This window comes from Carassius gibelio, chromosome A24 (genome assembly GCF_023724105.1).
Source record: "Carassius gibelio isolate Cgi1373 ecotype wild population from Czech Republic chromosome A24, carGib1.2-hapl.c, whole genome shotgun sequence".
Taxonomy (NCBI): Eukaryota; Metazoa; Chordata; class Actinopteri; order Cypriniformes; family Cyprinidae; genus Carassius; species Carassius gibelio.
Genome location: NC_068394.1, coordinates 6,971,743 through 6,984,502, shown reverse-complemented (window position 1 = coordinate 6,984,502; position 12,760 = coordinate 6,971,743). Strand labels below are relative to the sequence as shown.

The window sequence follows — 12,760 nt, the reverse complement described above, 5'->3', positions numbered from 1 at the left end:
GATGCTTATGGGTATTTACACCATTCAGCCCATTGTCAGAACAATAATTCTAATATAAACAGCAGGTTTTGGCTGCCGTGAAGTGTTTCAGAAGCGGTTCATGGAGTCTGTTTAGTACTAATGCAGGGCCAGTTTTGTTATGTTCTCTCTGTGGGTTTGGATATTGCTGAGTTAGGGTGTCAGTAAAACAGTGCGTGAGTCATATTTCCACTTGAACAGCTCAAAGCACATGCTCATGGTACGGCTCGCAATGGTCATATGGAACATTCACACTTTTTTGTGTATGCTAAAGTAATCATGCACCATGCTCATGGTTTAGTAGTGAGATGGCGCTAAACATTTAGAGCAAAATCAAGATGTGACTGTAGTGTGCTGGTGTGTATTGGGACCCTTTCCAGAGGAAATTTGTATTGCTCGTATGTTACTCTTTTGGCCTGTTTACTTTAATGATTGCTATCTGACTGGAGTTTCTATTTATACTTGACCACATCAAATGTGTTTCCAAACATAAATATGTTAATCTGGTGGTCTTCTGTTTCCAATGCACTACATACAAATATTCTGGAGTTTATTCCATGATGATGCTAATTCTAGGCAGCAACAGTTTCTGTTAAGTGATCTCTTCATCTCATATAACAGTTTTTGAGTTTTCCAAGCCACATTCAAGATGGATGGCAAATCTAAACAAAACATCTACTTTTACTTTATTTAATATTTCAGTAGACTTATTGGATTTCTCCTTTTCAGATTTACACTACCATTTTGGTATCTTTAATGTCTTCTATGCCACCAAGGCTGCCTTTATTTGTAAAAAAAAAAAAAAAAAACAGTAAAAATTTATATTTTGAAAGATAATTCATTTTTTTCAATTATACTATTAATATATATATATATATATATATATATATATATATATATATATATATATATATATATATATATATATATATATATATAAAAGCTGAATTTTCAGCAGCCATTACTTCAGTCTTCAGTGTCACATGATCTTTCAGCAATCATTCTAATATGCTTATTTGCTGCTTAAAAACATTTTTACTATTATAAATGTTGAATTGCATATACAGTCAGAGAAAAGTGAGAAGCAAGAAACTGAGAAGCAGAAGTCTCAATTTAGTCTTACCTATGGGTTTGTGAGAAAGAGAGCGTGAACATTCAGACGCACATAATAAACATCTGAAAAATGTGGCATATTTTCTCCAGCTTCATTCCCAGACCCCTGACCACTTGAGAAGTATGTATCTTACATAATCTTTTATATACTGTTATTTTTTTATTTTTTTATTTTAGTTAATTTTAGGCTGTGCTTTAAAAGCAATACTTTTAGTTTAGAGATTTCACATAAGTTATGACTCTAAAGTACCACTGCTAAAACTTTTAAGTTAGATTTAGTTAAATCATCTAGTCATTGAGGATAACTAGTCGACCATCTCACCCATTCTCATCTGATGTACAGTATAAGTGGAAGTGTGCACTTATCTTTAAGTGGAGAGACAAGTGTGCATGTTGCCATCTACAGGTGTTTCCTGTTTGAGGTCTGCCACAAGTAAATCTCTCACTTATCCTGTTTGTCTGTAGATTGTGCTCTGCCATGAAGCTGGCACTTTCAAAAAGCTCGGTCAGATATCTTGTAGTTCAGCTGAGCCTCTACATTCAAAGGAGAGGTTATAATAAAGAATGATGATAAAGATGGGACGGTCAGTTCTTGAATGAGGGGCTTCCTTTCTGGCCGATTGGTCATTGGTCAGTCATGCATGCGCTTCAGCTTCCTGTGTTGGTCATGTGATAATGGACCGATAATTTAGTCTCTTCTGTGATTAAATGAGTGGTGTAATTTAGAATAAACAGGCATCCGTTCTTCACAATCGCTCAATCATGTCTGGACTCGTGCCAGCCCTCTATCTCCTTGGTTTTCTTCCTCTCTTTTTCATCTCTTTTTCATTATCTGATTCAAGTCGACACAGCTGGAAAGGATTGTTTCAGTATCACGTTTTTAATTAACCTCATAATCTGCTATTCTCTGAATACAAATAAGGAGATTCTGTCATAAATGACCTTTAACCTTTCATTCTTCTCTCTTAATTTTGTTCAGTTCTTCGGGGTAATTACAGTTTAATTTCACTAGATTTTATTTTTATTGCATTTTATATTTTGGATTTCATCATAAAAAAAATAAATGGCATAAATATTGCTTATTAGGTGTGCGTGTTTGCATATAAATTACATAGATCATATTATGAAGTTATCATGGAACAATCTGTGGAAAAGCCATTCCATGACGACATCATAATATGATCTGTTCACCACAACTAATTTAATGCCATCAAATATTTATTGCGTACTTACAGCTTGCATACTTTCTGATAGTGAAATGTGCAATAAAAGCATTACTCCAGCATCATCAGAGCATTTATGATTCAGCAGCACAGGCTCGATCGACTCAGATCTTGTGTCAGATGGTCTGCAATGCAAAACATTTAATCACTGGATTTGCCAAAGGTTGCATGATTCATGACGTTGAATATTTGGAATATATTCATCATGAGCTTAATGAGAGTCTTCTTTTTTTGTTGTTGTTGTCTTTGCAAAATTTGTTGGTATTATTTATTTCCTTTAAGTACGCATCATAAGCATTCAAGTAAGTAAAGCAAATAATCAAATGTAAAAATCTCTTTAGTGTATTCATTACAAATAAATTGATTATTAAAACTACAAAAGCAGTTCGGTCAAGAGCAGCAAGAGATTCCTTCTTTATATTAACATTAATGAGACAGACAGGCTATAAGTTAAGACCTGCTATAATGCACTGATCTAATATAATGTTATACATCAGATGTTTTTCCCCAACAGTTCCCCAAATGTTCACTTAAGACATAACAGGTTATGGATGCGTGAATACTTGTATAACATAATTATGTGTATATGTATCGGGATCGCGCTGTCGGAAATGCCTTAATGCAGGTGCGCAAGAAGCAAGCAGAGAATAGGTACTCCTAGCAGAAAACATACAAAAAAAGATAATTTTAGATGTTTAATTGTTATTAGAGTATTGGGATCGCTCGATGAGGGTTTAAAAAAAATGTTTGTGAAAATCTGAATTTTGACTAAAATCGACATTTTTCACTTTATGCTCAAAATTCCCTTGTGTGCATTCCGACTGATTTTGATAGCACAGGTCACTTATGATACAAATGTAGTCTTGAAATGCAATTTTCTCAGCTTTTTGATCAAAATGTTGCTTTTTTATGAGACTTAAAATAAAAAAGAATGCCTTAAGCTGGAATAAATCAAAAAATTTTTTTTTTTTTTTTTTAAGGAGAGGCATTGTTCATTATTTTGATGTATTGCATGTTCAGATATTCATACAACAAAATATTCTGAAGGCCATTTGTGAAAATGATTTAAAAAAAAATGCTGGCTGGCTAGCAACCTTTTTCAAAAATGCTGGCGGAAAAGAGTAAACGTATTAATGAAATGTTTTTCCACTGCTTGTTTTTGTCTTCATACAATAAACATTCTCCCGGTAAGGTGCTTTACATTTTACTTTCAGCCTTTTTGGCCCCTGAGATGTCTAACTAAATACTTCAAAATCGTGTGTATGTGTTTATATTGGGTGTATGTTGCTTTTGTGTGTGTGTGTGACTGTCATTTCTACCTATCTGTACTTTTGTATATATTTGGGAGTGTGTGCCTCAGCGTGGGGCTCTGTTTTCACTTCACTGCACTGATAATCCATGGGGCGGCAGCTCGCAAAACTGTGTCACAGGCAATGATGCATTCCACCCTGAAACGTGGAATTCTGTGTCCTGGACCCTGCATCCTGAAGCAGTTGCTGATGTAACTGGGTTGTAGAGCATTTAACCTCCTAACCCGAGAGGGAGGTTTAGGAGGTGTGCTGGATTCTTAGAGTTTTACATCATTCTTTGTTCTCGCTGCATTCTTCTGTTCTACTCAGAACTGCACTTCACTGCAATCTCATGACATGACGTATTCCCAGCCACCACTAATATTCCTAAGGTCCTTTTTTGGAGGATTACACAAAGCCTTTTTTAATGACTATGATGGCCTTAACAAATTAACCAATTGAAGTAACCAAATTTAATACCTATTTTAGGACCTGGATGCATTTGATTGTCTAAACAATGAAAGGCCTGGTCAACTAGTCAACTGAGGCAAGAAGCACTTGAATCATTTTGTTATGAGGGTAAACTTAGGTGAGGATACATTATTTTTATTAAATTTTACAGACAAAAAAAAAGATCCCTTGTCTGTTGTCAATACTGTAGCAGAGCATGAAGCACATCTCACACAGAAGTCACTATTAAACTGTAACTTTCTGTTTGTCAGCACAGCTTATTTGCATGACCAATAGAACCTGTTGCAACATCGGCATGAGGAAACATTTCACCTTATGTGCAAACCACTGAAGTTTGCATGTGAACAACAGTAAATGTGAAAACATAAAAAAATATTAAAACACCATTATTAAAACAGCTAGTGAAAATTGCGAGCTAATGAGAAAATTATAAAAAGCAATTTATCATAAAAAACCAACCATATTTACAGTACACATTTTCAAGAAGACTGTAAGAAAAAGGATTCTTGTACAAGTGTAGAACACTGTTAGCATGCTAACGAATTCAAAACATGAGACAATCAAAAACTAGTCAATCATTCTGACCCAGATGCAATAACTTGATCATTTTCATGTGAAGTATTTGTATTTTTAATCACACAAGTATTACATCAATCTGCCTGAACCTTTTTTTGTAGGACTGCACATTGTATCTGTATGTTAGCATGCTAGCTGCTAACTTGCAAGCTACATTACATACATGTTGATCATTTCCCAATCCCACAGTTGACGTGGACATGCGATCTTGTACTTTTTTTTATAGCTGATATAGACCTTACTCGTGGTAGCCACTTGTTTAATTGTTTGATAGAAATGAAAATGAGTCTGTGAGGGCTTGAAAGTGCATTCTGTGGGTTGTACTGTTGTTTAACAACATGCTGATTGTTCGGTTGATAAAAAAGAATGAGCCGACCTGTGGCATTGATCAAAGATCAGCACCAGCATATCAAGGTTGTCTACACTATTGTGTATGAGAGGGCCTGTCATTCCCCGAAGCACATTACTTTTTTTATCCTCCGTGTAGTGGAAGACCGAGGAATGATGGGATGCTGTGGAAACCAGCTACCATTGACCATCTGGACCAGACCAGTGAGCGGGGGAGAGGAATGTAGATCATGCACTTTTCAGAGCTCTGTTAATGCTATTGTGAACAGGAAGTCAGAGAAAAGGAGTCTCGTGACAGGCCTGAGTAGGAGCTAAATGTGTGTGTGCATGTCAGTGTATTAAACAAATAACCGTGTTAGGGATTCATGCACACATAGTCGGCCAGATTGAAATGAAAGTTTAATGAAAGTTGACTGGTTTGTGGTCGTAAGAATGTGAACACCCCCTTCTAATCTGTTCTTTTGATAAACAGACTCGTTCTGTCAGGTGAGCCTGATTAGGCCTCTGCTGCTCCCAGAATGCTTTGCAAAACCGTGGTTTCTGCTGGCATGTTTATTTTTACAGTTCAAAGGGAAAAGGTCTCATCTGGCCTGGTCTGCATGTATGTGTGTGCATACTGTATCGTTAGAAGGGGCGCACTGCAGAAGTTTGCAGCTACATACTGTGGTTTGACTTGACTCGAGCTCTGTCGAAGCCTATGACTATGGCAGGAAGTGTATATTAAAAAAAAAAGTGAGCCTTGCAGCTGCATGCCGTAAAGCGAGATGAGTGAGAAGAGATGGGTTGTGATTGTGCCCTCCACAAACACCACAAGTACCTACTTAAAATGATTTCTGTGCATAAAAATGATTTATTGTGCTTAAAAGGTTTTTTTTGAGAATATCAAATGGTTTTAATATAGCCGTCCAAAGGTGTCCTTTGTGAATATGAATTTGTTTGTGTGTACATTGGTAGTGTGTAATAGAGTACTTTTAATATATTGACTAGTTAATGTGGATTACATGACTAGTCAACTAATTGGTTAGAGATGTCTGTTGTGTTGATTGTTTGAATGTGTTTGGCTGCAGTGGCGGTTCTTTAAATAGGATGAATTCAAGTACGCAACAGGGTTTTATCATGCAAACCGACTAACAGCTAATGTGCAGGGCATTGCTTATAGAAATACTGCTAAAAATATAAAAACGAAAAATTCTAACTATCTAGACAAACCGTTTTAGTCTGCTGTTGTGATCCATCTTGAATGTTTTTGTGTCTGTATGATCCTCAGCGTTGTTCTTGCTCAAGTTTCAGTGTTTGACCTAGTATGTGTGTACTACAGCTGTACTTTGGCCCCTAGGGGCCTGGCTTTAATATGTTTCCATGGCAGTGACACCATAAGGTATACAGGTAGACCATTACACATATGCCACACAGTCTATGCTTTAATTAGGCTGGTGATGATGGAGCTTTATCTATCTTGTTTTAACTTGTTTAACACGTAACCAAAACCAAGCGTGGTTTAAATCATTGGATGAAGTCTTATATCAACCTTTTAGAGTGGAGCTTCAACAACCACAAAAATATAATTCTGATAACTGAGCTTTTATCATTGAAGGTATTCTACACTATAACAATAGTTTCAGTAACGCACGATTCTGAACAATGATGTATTTAGATATTCTCAGAGTTCCCTGCTGATGACTGGCACGGGCCGATCCCAATCACACAGTAGGACTTTGTGAGATGTGGAGTCTGAAGATGACCCGTCAATCAAAGGACCGTCTGTCTGCTAACAGTTACTGTGAGAACTTAGCACACTAACAAACATTATAGCTATTGCTAAAGCTGCAGCTATTTTGATAATCAATTCATTTTCCAAATCCCAATGTTGTCCTTCAAACAGTGACAAATTAAATGATCTTTTATTAGGCCCAATTTCAGTTACATACTGTAGATATAAGCGCATAACCTGAATCCTATTTCTAAACTTAACATTTTCTCAATGTAAAACGATATAAAAACACATCACAGACAGCTAAAAGTACAGTCACAATCATTTTGGATTGTTTCATTAATATTAGGCTTGCAAAACTATAAGAGATAATTTGCTTTATGGTTAGAAAAGGAAAGAGTCCTTCGAATCTTGAGACAGTCTTCTTCAAACACATAAATATATAGACCCCAGAGGGTGATTTATAGTGATTAAGAAAAAAATCACATTTATATAAATAAAAATAAGTTGTGTATCATTTTTGTTTTTTAATTAAATAAGAACTTTGTATAAAAATTTGATTGGGTGTGTGTGTATAGACAGATAGATATATGTAGATATATGTATATCTATATGTGTGTATGTGTATATATGTGTGTATGTATACCAGTGTTGTAGAGACCAGCTCATTCGAGTCCGAGTCCAGATCGAGTCCAGAGAGGGTCGAGTCCGAGTCAAGACCGAGTTCAGAAAGGGTCGAGTCCGAGTCAAGACCGAGTTCAAAAAGGGTCGAGTCCGAGTCAAGACCGAGTTCAGAAAGGGTCGAGTCCGAGTCAAGACCGAGTTCAGAAAGGGTCGCGTCCGAGTCAAGACCGAGACCAGAGAGATTGGGTCTGAGACAAGACCTAAAGAAATCTTCAAGAGTATGTCAAATGTTTGGTGGAAACAATAAAGGTTAAAAGGGCCACATAGTATGTGGTGTAAAGGTAATTTTATTAGTATTATGAAGTGTTACTTGTCAATATTAAGTGCTCATTTTCACATAACATCGTTGTACCACTATACACATCCATATAATCTTTCTAGTACACATAATATTACTGTACAACTCTATATTGTAATTCTACATAACACTTCTAGTACAAGTAACAGTACTGTACCACTATACCTGTAAATGTTCAACTGTAACAGCTTTTACATAACTTTTAACCTTGAAGCTTAGCTAATAACTGCTAATATCCTTACAATGTATTGGATTATGTGCACTTTAGATGTTGTGAAGATTAAAGATGGGCATAATTACTTTTCAAAAAAATAAGTGAGGAGACCATCCTGCTACCCAACCGAGCACGATGTGGTCTCATGATCAATCCACCCCAACTAAAAACTCTCTTTACTGGTGCAGAGGAAGCGGGGACTGACAACAGTTACCATTTTATCACTTTCTGTAACAGCAACGGATAATCTAATGCTAATTTCCCTGGATGGTGCGTTTTAATGCAGGGTAAAATACACACTATTTTTTTTTGTTACGGAGGGCATACACACAAGAGCCGAGTGACTGTCCAGGAAAATTTCATCCAAAAGTGTGTATGTGCCAGGGGAAGAAAGCTGGATCAAATGCCATATAAGTTCAATGCATTCTGTCAGACATTGTTTTTGAGGGGGAGATGTTTAGTGTTGAGACAGTCAGTCTGTGTCTGTATTCATTATATAATTTAACTAAACAATATTTGTTTTTTTTCTGTGACCATTTTGTCCTACTTTGTAAAAATAACACAGTTGAGAGAAATAATGTAGCAATGTGGCTTTCTGGAAAGCGCGATCACTACAGGCGGATGGCAGGAGGGTAACTTAAGGCCGGTGACACACTGCGTGCCAGAAACGTGATGGCTGCTTCGCGTTTTCTGTGTCTTTACACACCAGAAGCGTGCCTGCACGCGGCGCTTGGCGCGTTGCTGCGGCTGTAGGTGACATAGAGGGAGGCCGCCGAAAAACCAGGCTCTTGTCTTCATGACAACAATATCAAATTTATTTTTTTATTTTTTTACACACCTACTGATAAGACACCATCAACAGTATTGACGGCAAAATAGAGTATGTTTGACAGGTGCATTATTTGAAAATCGATCATTATTAATTTATTTTTAAAATTACATTTATATCTGAATTTATGTCAACCTATAGACTTTCAAATATCAAAATGTCATGAATTAATATGTATTTGTGTACAAAATGACATATAAACATATTTTCCTAGTATATTTTGCCTGGAAACACTTCCAACATGCACGCGTGTCGCGTGAAAAATAGGCGTCAGTTCTATTTCTAGCATGCACGGGTTTTCCGCGCGTCTCACGCAGGCAGTCTGCAAGATCTAACCTGTTAACATGGGAGCCGAATTAAAAACAGACACGCCACGCAGCTGAGGTGCTTGCGCCACGCATCCAGTGTGTTGCTGGCCTAACGTCTCACGTCAAAAGAAAATCACCAGTCATTGGATGTGTCAATCATACATCAATTTAAATAAACATTAACATACAGTAATAATCATGAAATATTTTGATTGGGACTCGAGCGGACTCGGGCATAAGTCCGATTCCTAATATGTTCGAGTCCGAGTCAATACCGAGTCAAAATGCACACGAGTCCATGACAAGACCGAGACCATTAAAATACGGTCTCGAGACCGAGTCCAAGACCGAGTCCGAGTCTCGAGTACTCAACACTGATGTATACATATATATATATATAATAGGAATAGATCCAAAATGACACAGACAATACCTGTGTATTTTTGACTTTTAAGTATTTTGTATTTAAGTTACCAAACCACAATCTAAGTACTAACTTTTAAGTGGCCTGCAACACACACACTTCCTTCTCTGAAGATAGTAAAATGCTCTGTTGTAATAACTTTATTTAGAGTTTGGATGGAAATGATTGCTTTCAGTTTCTCTTTTGTGCCCAAGTGGATTGACATTGACATGCGTTGACACATTCAATTAAATATTTTGAGTTTAATCTATTTTCTGGTCCACCAGCTAGACTGGTCCACCAAACCAGCAGGAACCATCCTAAACCAGCTTGAACTAGCATGAAAGTCTCTGATCTTATCAGCAGGTCGGTTGCTGTGCGCTCTTTTCATCATAAATAACTTGATAAGGCACCTATTGCAGAGTGAATGGAATTCTGTTTTCAGGGTTTTCTCTTGGATAGAATGTTTCTGGGATGCACACCAATGTGTTCGCACACACACACTCACTAACTCACACTCTCATTCACACTCACGAAGCAACGCAATACAGACATTGACAGGATCCAGTGTGTGATATGCTGCTCAAGGAGAGAGAGAATGTACATATTGGTGTAAGCACTCAGTACTAGCACTCTTTCTTAATTATGTGTCCCATATTTCGAGGGAAAAACTTTTTCTTTTCTTTTTTTAGCTAAGTTAAGCTGGGCATTAAGTCACATTGTGTGCTGTTTTAGCTTATATTTTGTCTTATTTTCTTCTGACTTTAGCATTAAGGCCAATACCTATATACTAGTGTATTTCTAAAAGTTAGTAAAATTAGCTTTTAGCAGTACAGTATACTGTATGCACTGCAATGTTTGTTATTTCTATTCCCAAAAAAAACTAAACAATAACAACAAGTTCTGACCACTCATTTACATATCATCCTGGTTGACAACTGTTTATGCACAAACATTGTTTTAGATCAACTAACTATAATACTGTATATGATTTCTATTCAAACTGAAAGCATAAATGTATACGCTATGCACTGATGGTTTCAGAGCAAAATGCAAAACTTTGATATTTCATTCACTGAAGCGCTTCACTTGGCTGCGCTAAAACCAGCAGCGCATACCATACATGCTTGCCGGAAGCCAGCCAAATTAAAAACTTTTAGATTTAAAGGATGATTAAAATTCAGATAAAAAATTATATTAAAAAGTTATAAAGAAATTAAATAAAATGAAAATGTAAATATTAGTATTGTATTTTTAAAGTATGATATAGAATAATTTTTTATTTCACTTTTTTTTAAAAAATATAATTGTATTTTCACACGTTATTTATTGTTTAGTTTAGTATTATTTCTTTTTTAGCTATATTTAATGGGTCTCATAAGCACCAGACTGAAAAACTTATGTGTGACTTCTTCTTCCCTATAAAAATATACACTGACTGACATCAAATTGTGTGATATCAGATTTTTGTGTGGTCTGTATTTAAGTTCTTGTGCATGTGATTGGTCTGCTGATTAGACATTAAATTCATGATGAAACACATGATGAAACACATGATTATTATGGTTGAATATCTTTTCTAAATGCACACATTTTCACTGCTACATTCTCATTTCATGCTCTCTTTCTCTCTTTCAGTTTATCTCTCTCTCATACACAGTCATCCTAAAGAAAGCTAACCACTGTAACCTTATTTCATTCCCTGGCTGATAAGATTTAAAGTTAATATTTCTACACCTTATTCAGAAAAGAAAATCACATTTTCCTGTGCGAGAGACACTTCCTGGTTTGTGTGTTATGACAAGTCTTTGCATTTTAATTCGTTTTTTAAAACATCTTTTATTTCTTGGATTTCGGAAACACGAACTATATGAAAAATATTGCAACTTTGTTTGGTGTTTTTGTTGAACTGTAATGAAGTTTCGAACTTATTTGTAAAGGTTGGGAGAAGCTTTTCTGAAGGATATGTGAAGACTGGATGTTTTGGGATACTAATGAAAGTTTTGATTGAGAGATAAAAGTGTGAATATAAATGAGAAAATTATGTAGTGTAGTCCATGTCTAATAGCTTTAAAGCAGTCTGTATGTATTTAAAATTCTCTTAGCTTTTACACACATAAAATGAATGAAAACGGTACCAAAATTTTGATTATCTTTGTTGACGAGACTTTCATATTTTATTCTGCAAGTAATGTTAACCACAGACCTTGTTTTTATGTTAGAAATGCATTTTTTTTTAGCCATTCGAAATGGCAAATGGCTTGAAAATGCTATTTCTCTAATTGCTTTTTGGAAAAAATTACTATTTAAAATAAAAGACAAACCCTAAAATATGTATTGCCATACGTTCCTGTTTCAATTGGAAGTATGTCACCATAGGTCTTAAATAAGGGCCTAAGATACATGTAGACATGAGACAGATAAAAAAAAGAAAAGAAAAAAGTAATCTGTGCTCTTGAAAAATTTTGGTGAGATTTATGATACCCGTTTGAAATATTGTCCACCTGCAGAATGACAACTTGATCTGCAAGGATGAAGCATCCAGCAAGCAGATAGTATGTTCTTATTCCTCTAAATAAATAAACATGTCAGAGTGAGCAAGAGGGTGAAACACGCAGAAAGAACACGCAGACAAGAGCAGAGAAAGATAACATGCAGGAAATTGAGAAAGGATGACAGCTCTGCGTGAGCCAAGAGATGCTCGAGATCTATTTCTGCATTTCTCTTAACCTTTGCACAGGCCTTAAAGTCATATACCTTAAATCACACTATAAACAGAAGGAGAGAACGAAAAGAGCAATTACTGTGTGCACACTTTAAATATCTATCACAGTACAGCTCATTGTATTATACGAGCTCTCGAGACAACAAGCATCGAGCAATGGTCAGTTTGTTAATCCACAGTTGATTTGCATAGATATTGCATAGGTATTGCTGTTATTGTTTAAAATGTCTATATGGATATTTTTTATCATATTTAGTATTATTAGTATTAGTATTATTTTTATAAAGCAATTTATGTTTTCAAGCTCAAAAACAATGACTTCATGTGTATTAAACTGATATGAGCAAAATAAACAATTCAATTATTAATCACAATTATTCGTATTAGAGTTAATCACCAGCCACGTTTTTACAGCTTTCACAGCTCTAGTGGAGGAAGAGAGAAGCGCAGTACAGACAAAGCTGCTACTTCTTCTAACAGAGGGACAAACAGATGGAGAAGTGTTTTAAAGCTGTGTGTGTGTGTGTGTGTGTGTGTGTGTTTAAGATGT

The 12,760-nt window shown here is 35.8% G+C and overlaps 1 protein-coding gene across 4 annotated transcripts in view; it reads left to right on the top strand.

Moving 5' to 3' along the window:
- Positions 1–12,760, top strand: part of LOC127946165 (SH3 domain-containing kinase-binding protein 1) — a 55,278-nt gene that overhangs the window by 23,433 nt on the left and 19,085 nt on the right. The gene's annotated exons all lie outside the window — the stretch shown is intronic.